This window comes from Euleptes europaea, chromosome 2 (genome assembly GCF_029931775.1).
Source record: "Euleptes europaea isolate rEulEur1 chromosome 2, rEulEur1.hap1, whole genome shotgun sequence".
NCBI classification, from domain to species: domain Eukaryota; kingdom Metazoa; phylum Chordata; class Lepidosauria; order Squamata; family Sphaerodactylidae; genus Euleptes; species Euleptes europaea.
In genome coordinates, this window is record NC_079313.1 from 87,600,243 (window position 1) to 87,611,330 (window position 11,088).

Below are 11,088 nucleotides of genomic sequence, written 5' to 3' on the forward strand. Positions count from 1 at the left end.
CAAATATGTAGCATCCTATAAAATTTATCCTGTGCTTATATTTTGAGTTGGAATTTAGAACTTCTACACTGCCCCTTCTGATTTGGAGCTCAGCAATCTCAGATTCCAGGACAGGTTGTCAGATTCTTCCCTAATGAATTGCTAGCCTTGATTTTTAAAATTACATCTAGTTCAATACACTAGCTACTAGAGCACAAACAAAAAATGTTAATGTGTCAAGCTGAAGATTTGGAAAACAAAAACTACAATAGCAACCTTAACTCTTCACATTTGCATTTCAAATAGCTCTGGCCACGCTAGACACAATTTAAACAGTGATTCACAACACTCTTTCATTCAAGGCTTTTCCTGCCCTCGGAGTGTGCAAAAGACAAGCAGGGAGGAACCAGCAGAATCTACTCTTGTAAAAGCTTAATTGTCCACAGGACACATACAATAAAACCATTACAGATGAAACTACCAAAAAAAAAATCATGCCTAACGGAAAACCCTATAATAGCTGCATAGTTTTAGACTATATTAACAGCAGTCATGTTCCCAATCCTACGTATTCTTTTCATTTTGCTTTCCTAAGCATGTGTAAGATTAGGAACATGACTGGTGTAAATATGCCTTGAAACTATGCATTCATATATTATTATTTATCTAAGCAGGAATAATTATAGTTCATTGTTTGCGACACCAACAGAAGCACACTAGGCCTACAGTAGAGTTGCAGACAAACCCGAAGAGCTCTGTAGTGCCAATTCAACCCTCTGGCTTCAGCCAGAGCAACAACCATACCATTTTGTTGTTAAAGCTTGTGGTTGAGTAGGATCCTGCAACAATTATCACAGATGTCCTTACTAGTATGGTTTCAATAACCTGGTTCAGGACTAAAACTGCTTCAAGCATTTCATCTCAGAATTTCGAAGAGATTACATTTCATATCTTCATTTGAAAATTAAGCTACAATCAGGTCTGTTTGGCCATGTTTACCAATTTGTTTATTTCAAAATACTCTTAAATTTTTTTGTCTCCACTACAACTTGTAAAAGAAGAGCGTGATTAAGGGCCTCTTTTTTCTCACAGGTTAAAAAGCTTGAGTGAGTTCTTGGTCACCATACACAGGAGTCAGCTTTTAGAACATGATGCAGGGTTGCCAACCTCCAGGTACTAGCTGGAGATCTCCAGCTATTACAACTGATCTCCAGCAGATAGAGATCAGTTATCCTAGAGAAAATGGCCGCTATGGCAATTGGACTCTATGGCACTGAAGTCCCTCCCCTGTCTAAACCCTGCCTTCCTCAGGCTGCACCCCAAAAACCTCCTGCTGGTGGCGAAGAGGGACCTGGCAACCTAATATGATTAAATAAATGTTTTTTTTCTAAAGCAAAAAGGAGTCTTGTAGCATTTCCAATAATACCATATTCCGCACAGATTTTCAGGGACTAGAGTCCAAAAAACCCTAAAACCTGTTAGTCTAATGTGCCACAAGATACTTATATATTTTTGCTGCAATTCAGTAACCTCTCTAAAACTTTCTTGTGCCTATCTGTGCACATTAAATGTTGAATCCTGCACAAGGGATACACACAATTAGCTCATTGATTGCAAAAGATTTTCAAGGGGACTACAACATTCTCAGATGATTTGAATAAAGATGTGTTCAGAGCACAGCCGTGTTTTTTTAAGCTACAGACCCCAGTAAGGTTAAAAAGAGAATGCTAAAAGAAATTCCAAACGAGCTAATATGAAATTAAGAATTATCCTTACTTGCTAACAATCCACAGCAGTACAAAATTTAACCAAAACCTATCATATATAGTGATAGCAGACTGAACTAAAATTAAAGTCTTCAATTCTTTTGGCTTAGCAAAAATTCTATAGCAGTCACACATTTTATTAAGGCTTCACTACCTAATACGTCTCTCAATTTTTATTTACACTCCATTGTTCTGCCATAAAGTACTCCACGGAGCTATGTCTAATACTATCCAAACCAAGCCCTGATAATCCTTGCAAAAAGGACTAATCCAGATGAAGCATATACCAATTTTTCATCTTTTACCAATTCTTAAATATGCCTACTACTTAAAAAAAAATCAAGCATCCTCCAGCAAGGTGCCTGAAATTTTTATTAGTAGATGTATTTAAGAACTGGTAAAATATTTAGGAACTGTCATATATTTCCCAATTCCAGACCCTATATATCCAGAACAGTTAACAAGAGATGACTAATTATCTAATACAGCTGTTAAATAATTGTAACTTATTAAAAATTTGGGGGAGTGCTTTTATTAAGTAACGGTTGGAAGCTGCTGTGCTGCTCTATTTCCTCATGCAGGCTTAAGTTAACATAGCATCAGCTGCAGTCACTCTCAGGTTCTGCTTATTACCTTACTCTTCTCAATCACCTGCACTACTGGCAATGGATTAAAAAGGTAAAGGTAAAAGGTAAAGGTCCCCTGTGCAAGCACCGGGTCATTCCTGACCCATGGGGTGACGTCACATCCCATTGTTTACTAGGCAGACTTTGTTTACAGGGTGGTTTGCCACTGCCTTCCCCAGTTATCTTCCCTTTACCCCCAGCAAGCTGGGTACTCATTTTACCAACCTCGGAAGGCTGGAAGGCTGAGTCAATCTTGATCCGGCTACCTGAAACCAACTTCTGTTGGGACAGAACTCAGATCGTGAGCAGAGCTTGGACTGCAGTACTGCAGTCCAGCACTCTGCGCCACGGGGCTCCTAGGCAATGGATTACACAAAGGCTTTTCCTCTTATTAGCATAACTCCCTTGCTCCACCCCCTCTCAATAATAATACAGTAAATGGTCACCACTTTATCCTTTCTCTCCACCATCAAATTTGACCAATGTGACCAAAATGGCTACGCTTAAAACTTGCATATGTTTGCTTGCCAGCGAGCAAGCCAAAACCATAATAGTTACTGCCAGAATGGGAAAATCTGGGACTTCCTTATTGGAGAAAGGTTTGCTTCAGGCAATCCTCAGTGATATGAATACCCCCAAAGAAGCACAGAGAACATGTGCATTTCAGTTCTTGATTCTCCCACCCTTTCCCATACAATAAGACAGGACCTTCTGTTCCTTGCTTTGTGCAAAATCTGTCTCAACCTGTATCAAGGAGAGGTGGGAGCCCCAATCACTTTCATTTCCGCCTTCAACCCCTCCTGCAATCCCCATTTCTCTCAGTACACTATCCTCTTCTACTCATCCTTCTCTTAGCTCCCTCCCCTACTTTCTCCACTCTTACTTTTTCAGGCCTTTTCCTTCCACCTGCCCCCTTCTTGTTCTACATTCCTTAATTTGGGCCGCAGTACTTACTTTCCGTGTGTCCCCCCTTTCTCACTCATTACCTCCATGCCTATCTACGCAAGGCTTATTGTAATTTCACAGCAGCCCAGCCAGTGGCTGAGGGGAAGGGAGGAGCCAGCAGATTGTCAGGAAGCAACCGGTCAATTTTTACTGTTAAACTGAACTTACGGTAAATGGAATGTACAACCAGAAAATAACCACAAAAGGAGATGGAGAGATCCCTATTTTTTGTTTACTTCTGAACTAGCACACCACTGTTAAACCCAAGAGCTTTCAAGTAGCATCCACACAAGATGGCCCCTGGGCATTATGACTAACTGAGGAAGTTTTGCTATATATGCCATTTATTCCAAAGTACATCTAGTAATATACTCTTGATGCTCTGATACTGCGATTGCTAGAGGGAATTGGGTCAACAGACTTGAACGAAATCCAAACAAGACTACAGCAATACTGACTGGTAAGTCACCTTTCTGGAAGTCCCAAGAGAGACCAATCATAGGCCTTCGACTTCACAATAGTTCAAGTGTGCAGCACTGAGCATTCCCGGACCTTCAAACTACAATGGCAGCCATTTCCCCCCATAAACTCCACACACAAAGCAGGCTTCATTTTTCCTCTGCAGTTCAGAGCTAACAATGATCAACATTCCTGACCTTATCATTTCAGATGTTTGTTGGAACATATAAGACTATTCAAAAGTTGCAGATGGAATTTAATAGGATGGTGTGGGAGAGTCATCTAGACTACATTGCATCAGCATTGGGAGATCTGTGATAGCTTCCTATAGTCCTCAAGACAATATTTTGTACTGAGCAGGTTTCAGATGGGATATTCAGCCTGTGCCATGGGCAGACCATTACTTTCCGAAGGCCCAGTTAAAGATGCCTCCCTTATCCTGCAGTCACAGTGGCCTCATTAGGATAGTTCACCCCTGGAGACTGATAGATCCTATGAGATTCCAAGCTGTCTGTCAAGAGCCTGAGGGCCAAACTACACAAGACATTTTTTAACGAGTCAGGTGTGGGCTCGATTTAGCTCAGGACTGCTTGATCTCCCTGAGCGCTGTCAATAAGGTTTTGGGTCCTATAAAGGCCTCTACTTATAGCTTGCTATGCATGGTCATTGAAATGTTGCAAGGAATGATTTTGTGTTCCACTATGAAGAATACTTAGCACCTACTTAGCTGTGGAGGTGTTCCTTACAAGCACTGAGCAGGCAATGATGAGTCCACTATTTAAAAAGCCCTTGTAGTTTTTCAAACACTGGCCAACTATAGGACACTTTCTATTTTTCTTTAGAGCAAACTGCAGCTGAAGAGCTCCAGAAGCACCTCGAAGATATATGTGCCCTTGACTCATTTCATTCTGGCTTCAGGCCTGACTTCAGGACAGAAATGGTATTAGTCATTCCTAGTGGTGATCTTTGTCTACAGCAGGATAAGGGAAATGCCTCATTGCTGGTCTTCTAGGAGGCCTTCAATTAAAAACACAAGCAGAATAAATTTATCTGCAGCCTCTGATACAGTAGATTGCTTGCTGCTCCTAAGGTGTTTAAAATGTTACGTTGGAATTAGAGATGTGGCCTTGAGACGGTTTGTGTCTTTTCAAACCAACCATATACAGAAGGTAGCTGTAGGAGACAAGTTGCCTACGATGTCAGATTTGTCATGGGGAATATCACAGGGTTTGAGACCCCTTAATGAGATCATCTAGAATTGGTTGTCTCCAGTATGCAAATAATACCCAGCTCTACTTCTCATTAAATAAGTCTCTGAATGTGGAAGTCTCTGTCCAGGACTAGTACCCAACTGCCATGACTGAGGGAGTGTAAGGTTAAACTGAATCCTGACAAGATGGAGGTGATGCTGGTCAGCAAGATGTCTGTGCTTGGATTATGGTCTTTACTCTGGATGGGATCCAAGTATCTAACACTATTTGTTAAGGACTCCAAGTTCTTGTTAGAGAAGCAGGTGACTAAGAATATGGTTTTCCAGGTGCACTCAGCACAAACCTGTTCCCCTCTTTGAAGACCATGGATCTTCCCATGGATCTTCCCATGCTGACTAAGGCTTGAGTAACAGGCTGCTACATGAACCCTTGAAAATATCTGAAAAATCTCAATTGGTACAGAATGTGGCAACCTGTATAACATCAGATGTTAACCAGAAGGAGCATATTATCCCAATTTACATCTATGACTTGGCTGCCATCTTGTTTCTGGATCTAGTTCAAGGTTATGGCGCTTAATTTTAAACTCTTCATGGCCTGAGGCATACATACCTGAAGGACAACCTCACTCTGTATGAGCCTGCATGACTATTCCAGTCAGCATAGCAATATTTGTTGAGTGTGTGTCCCCTCAAGAGAGACAGTACTCCCTGCTCAATTACTTGACTTTGCAGCGACTGCTCCAATCCTCTGGATTGGTATTGTAAAGGAACCTAAAAGAGCTTAATCTCTGATACAGTTTTGCAACAAGTGCAGGACTTAAGTTTTTATAAGGGCTTTTGGGACTTGACAGTGGAGATGTCTCAATGATCGCTATGCCTTTGTGATATTTATGGGCAACAGTCTCCTAAATGAGCAGTATAACTTGCAAATTTTTACTGTCTGTGTTGTTTTAATGGTTATTTATTGTGTTGTTTTTTCAGTGTTGTTTTTTTTACTTGCCCCAGGTCCCGGTTACCTGGGAGAACGGCTGGCATATAAATATTTTTTTAAAAAATAAACAGTCCTTATGTTGGGACTGTCCCCTGATAATGCCTTCTTAGTACCTAAAATAAAGATGAAGACATATAGAAATATTTTCAGTTCCTATAGCCCATTTCTAGAACAGTGGTTATGTGGGTGTTTGTCAAAGTCCCAGCTGGGTATTCAGGAAGCAATGAAATATGTTAAGTAGGCTTTTAATGGCTAAGGCAGGACTAAAATAATCCTAGATGCCTGGTCACCTAGGAATCTAAAAAATATACTGCTAGTGCCTAGGAGATGGCTATCTTTTTTCACCATCGGATAAAGGACTGCAATTTTAAATATACATTAACTAGTGAAAGAGGAAAATGAAAAAAAAGGTCTTTTAACTGATTTATCCAATCGAGTCTTGTCTTCATCCCTTCTCAACAACAGTACATGTGCAGATGTTGAAGCGCTCTATTCAGTATGCCTTCTGTAATGTGTAGGGGGGAAATCTTTTTCTCCATCAAATGCAGCCACCCAAAGGCAACAGATCCCTGCAGAAATCTGAGAGTACATCAGAAATTTAGCAGCTTGAGGTTGGCATTGCAACTGAGTTTTATAGTTTTTAAAACAGTTGCCATATATATATGTCTGTAGGGTAAGGCTAATGAAATAAATAAAAAAGGTTTGCCTTCATATGTAATAATTACAGATAACTATCAGTTACTACACTATCGATTTATATTTTTAAAAGAGAAGTATATTTTCCATTTTTATAGTTACCAATAAAATGACATGAAATCTTGATTCTGTCAATTAGCAGAGTCTGGTAAATTGCTAGAACTATTTTGAAATGTGTACTGTATGATTAGAAACAATGTTCTTTTAGACACAATACAGTAAGTAAAGTATTTTTTACTTGGATCCTACATAGCTTTTAGACTATTAAAGGAATGGGGCACTTTCTGTTTCAAATCATTAGATTTAAGAGTCTATGCACAAGTATCACCAACCCAACTCAATTCTGTTAAATTAACTTTGGGACCTATAAGTATTTTTTTCTGTTTTTTTAAAACCCTTGAGCATTCAATTCAAATTTTACACAGGAAACAAAGAAACAAAAAGAAAAAAAGAAACAACTACTTTTGCTTCCTTACACTGCAATTTAGTTTTTGATTTGATCAACAAGGACAACAAAATATGGCTTCCAAAAAAATAAGAGGAACAATAGAAAGAAGCAGAGATACCCAACTTGGCATCGTTTATTATTTTCTGCATCACTGAAAGAAACAATGAGTTTAGAATTAATCTTAGCCCCACTGCTTTTTCAGCTACCAATGTTGGTGGTGTTTGTGAAAACCTCATACCAAGTAAACAAAAGACTCTTTCATCCTGTTTAGTAAAGAATCAGAGATCCAGCAAGTTCTTAAATAGCTAGAACCCCAGTCTCAACCCTGCTGTCTTTACATTCACAGGGTGACCGCACAAGGCCCACTCATATAATATGCTACCAATTCAAAATATGCTCATTCAACAAAACAACTAATCAATTTATGTGACACACACATTATTTTTGTGTCACAGGTACTGAAGCTTTTAAAGAAACATGCTTATTAAAGCATATAACACTTTCCTTTAACTTTCATGAAGTAAGATATACAACATTTACAATAAGGGATCATTAAATCAGCAGTACAGTGTGATAAATCATTGCCATCCCTTTTTTTTTTTACATACGAGGGCACTGCCTTCAACAGCATAATTGTTGTATGACAAACAGCATTTGCAGAGGAGTTATTGCAAAAGCTGAACACAGCTCGTAAGGCTAAGTGTCCTCATTTGCATTAACACCAGGGACACCCAAGTTCCATCATATGATTCTACCTACCTCTCAAACAACTTAACCAGCACTGCTACACACACAGCCGCAACAGCAACAAGTTCCACGGTACTTGGTAAAACTCCTTTTGTCAAACCATTTTCATACTAATGTATTTAATTTGATGTAGAAGGGAGGAAATGCTACAAGATTAAGTGATAAAAGATCAATGATTAAGAACACAACAATCTGAAGGAGGGAAAGAAGTTAGTAATATCACCCTTGAAACGAGCCACCTAAGCATCTTACTTCAGGCAAACAAAGAACTGCATGCAGCTTAGCAACATCAATATGCACTACCCTGCTGCCCATCACTGAGTTATCTTCCCCATTGATCATGCTAGCACCCCCAATAATGTAATATTCCTTTTTACAACCCTAGCTCCACTCTGGCTACCTCTCAGTACTTTTTCCAACTCTTCTGCTGCTTTCCAGCCATGGAGGACCCTATTCATTTCACTACCACTCACGCTCCAACAGCCCCTTGTTCGGCAACTACACTACACACCTCCAGCTCTTAGTTCCTCTCTCCCTTGACACTGCCTTCCACCCTTAGCTTCATTCCCTACATTGTTCTCGTCTAGTTGTTGAAGACGACACCCCCCCCCCAACTTTCCCCCTGCTGAGCCCCTCGGGCTCCCCACGCCAACACTGCGAGCTCGACACGCCCCTGGTTCCTCAGAAGGGTAGGACACGACCCTACAACCTCTGTTCATCCAACGGGGCGGGAGGGGGGGGGAGTCTGTTGTTAAGCATTTAAAGCCCAATTGCTGCCTGGTGTCTTTGCCTGTTCAGCCACAGGCGGCAAGTCCTCTCAACTCTCCTCCTTTTCAGTTGGTGGGGCAAGCGGTCTCTCACAAGGGGTCAACGCCTCCCCCCCACATTTCAGCGCACGAAACCTTCCACAACGTTTACTGCAAGGAGTTGGGGTGGTGGTGGGGGGTTTGTAAGGTTCTCCCTCAAGCCCTTCACTATTTCAAGGCGGGGGTCAAGACCTCTTCCCCTCTGTTGGCCTGGCCCAAGGGGGCAGCCGAGATCCCCTCCAAGCCAGAAGGCAGGGTTTAAGCCACCACAGCCCCACACCTCCAGTTTGGAAGCTAAGCCCCCGAGGGGTGGAGCCCCCTCGAACCTCCCACCCCAATTCGGGGGTCAAGCCCCCCCCTCCCTGGGTCGCACGTGAGGCGCCCCCCCTCGAACCCAGTGACGGGTCTCTCCCTTCCCCCCCCCCCGTTGAGGGTCTGAGCCCCAAGGGGATAAAGCTCCCTCCTCCCTCCGGCCCCTTTATTTACCGCCATCATCAGCACGCGCGAGCTGTCACCAAGCGCGAGACACCCCAACCGGTGCCTGACACGCCCCCTCCCTGCCACTGGCTGGTCACCTCTCCCCGCCCCGCGCCGCCGTTGGCCGAATCGCACGCCACACACTCTTTCCTTCCCACCCCTGGCTGGTGGCGCCGTACGTCTACTCGCCATTCAACGGTCCCGTTTACGCCCTCTGCGTAAGGGGGCTCCCGACCGCTTTCTTTGACTGTTCTTTCTTCTCAACGCCAAATGCGTAACGGGAAAGAGCGGGAACCGTCTCACTGGTTCACGCTAGTGACGCGTAGGACGATGTGTGTATGGGGGGGGCGGAGGGGGTCCTTTCTGGAGATTCTCTCCAAACAGCCGCATTAACTGAAAAGCGCGAACCCCCTCGCTGGTTAGCGAAGCGCTGATTTACGGCACTTGCGGAGGAGGAGAGCCAGCGCTCCGTCCCTGGCTCAGAGGTACGAGACAAGGAGCGTTTCTCCTAAGAGGAGGCGGAGAATACGCTGGCCCCGCCCGCGAGCTGTGACATCCGCAGGCTTTGTGAATCGCGGGGGCTAAGTTTGGTTGAGTCACAGGAGGGTAAATAAGGATGTTTCGGAGACAAAGGGACTCTTAAAGACGCAGAGCCCCATTTCGTTAATCCTCTCTTCTCCCCCCCCCCCACCCCGGCCGCCTCTCCAGTGGCTCCGAGCGGGCCTGGGCAGGGAGGTTCACACCAGGCCTACCAACCAGTGCGCAGCTCGGGCCCGGAAGCGCCTGAGAAGCGGGGACGCCTCGTTGGGGGGGTGGGGTGGGGCGGTCTGTGAGGGCCGCCAGGGGGCGGACTCCGACGGTGACTCCTGAGGCCGCTTCACATGGCCCTACGCGTGAGCGCACATGCACACGAACATGCCTACACGCGCGCGCGGCTTGCGGGAGCAGCACGTGGCACCTCTGAGGGGGTTGTTGTCAGGCGGGTTTGCTTGCAAGGAGGGATAACCAGCTGGGGAAGTTGAGTGCGTTTCGCTGCACAAAGCTGGGCCCCTTGGTGCCTAACGAAGTGGATGCCTCTTGAGAAATAAGGAACAGCTTCGGAACGGCGTGTTTTTTGAAACCCACAAAAGCAACAGGAGTAAAACACGAATAGTCGGAGCACTTTCTGCAGTGACAGAAAAGCTGACTCTAAAGGCAGCCGTTATGCCAACATTGTACAGACGAACCGGAATACTGGACCCCAATGTTTGCAATACAGGATCAGCTAATTTCTGCCGGGAATCGCAGTCCTATTTCCCTGGAAATCAACTGTTCTTTAAGTAGCTGCTTTTCAAAACAGATTTAATAGATGTGACGATAATACAGCAGCAGAGCTCTTATCTGTCCCAGAATATTTTGCTTCGTTGCCCTATAAAACAGAACGATAGCATAATTTATAACCAGCACGCAAAGTCCAAGCTGTCTGGTCACCCATATTCTACAACTGAAAGCTTTTTTTTCTTTCAATCGTTCCTAAAAACCTCTGGCATTTGTGTGTTTTCTAGAACTAGAAAACACTTTAAACATGATTGCATTCTACAGTTACCTAAATTTGGGACAGGGGCATTTACTAACCTGCAAAGGTACGTGGCAGACCTCTCTCTTACTAAGCCTATGGCCACCTAGTATATAACAAAGAGCTTAGCTCCAGCAAGCATCTGCAATGAAGCAGTCTCTTTGAATTTTAACAAGGTTTGAACCAAAGCCAAAATCAAACCATATGGACATTTTTCTGGGTGAGCTTAGCTTCCATCTAAACTTCTGGACCACTAGAGGAAAAGAAACTCTTCCATGTACCACATTCATAGTTATGCAACTGGTATTGAAATTCTTGGTGATATCTAAATTAAGCAACAACCCAAAAAAATTCTAGCTATATAGTAGTATCTCTATAGA

At 43.3% G+C, this 11,088-nt stretch overlaps 1 protein-coding gene across 1 annotated transcript in view; it reads right to left on the reverse strand.

Annotated features, from left to right (window-relative positions):
- USP49 (ubiquitin specific peptidase 49) overlaps positions 1-9,207 on the reverse strand; it is a 53,562-nt gene extending 44,355 nt beyond the window's left edge. Inside the window, exon 1 of the mRNA XM_056843971.1 lies at positions 9,163-9,207. The gene's annotated coding sequence lies outside the window, so the exon portion shown is untranslated. The remainder of the gene's footprint in view (positions 1-9,162) is intronic.
- Between the last annotated feature and the right edge of the window lie 1,881 nt (positions 9,208-11,088).